Source organism: Dendrobium catenatum, unplaced genomic scaffold, assembly GCF_001605985.2.
Source record: "Dendrobium catenatum unplaced genomic scaffold, ASM160598v2 fragScaff_scaffold_1575, whole genome shotgun sequence".
NCBI lineage: Eukaryota > Viridiplantae > Streptophyta > Magnoliopsida > Asparagales > Orchidaceae > Dendrobium > Dendrobium catenatum.
In genome coordinates, this window is record NW_021320037.1 from 563,653 (window position 1) to 563,983 (window position 331).

The window sequence follows — 331 nt, forward strand, 5'->3', positions numbered from 1 at the left end:
GATCAGTTCAAATCAGAGGCAAATCGTCCTGAGCATCGCCCTATTTTTGAGCTGGCCGATATTTATCGTCCTGAAGTAACTAAGGTTTTTGAATAGATCGTCCTGGATGATCCTGCGATCGTCCAGGACAATATGATCGTATCAATCATCCTTAATTACTCCCTTGATTTCCTGATTAATTAAGGCATAATTGGTGAATATCGTCCAAGCCGATCAATGATCGTCCTGGCCGATTATTAAAAAATACAGTATGCCTTAATTGTCTATGGCGGCAACTTCTTTCTATTTTGAGCTTATCATCTTGGCCGATACACGTATCGTCCAGGATGAT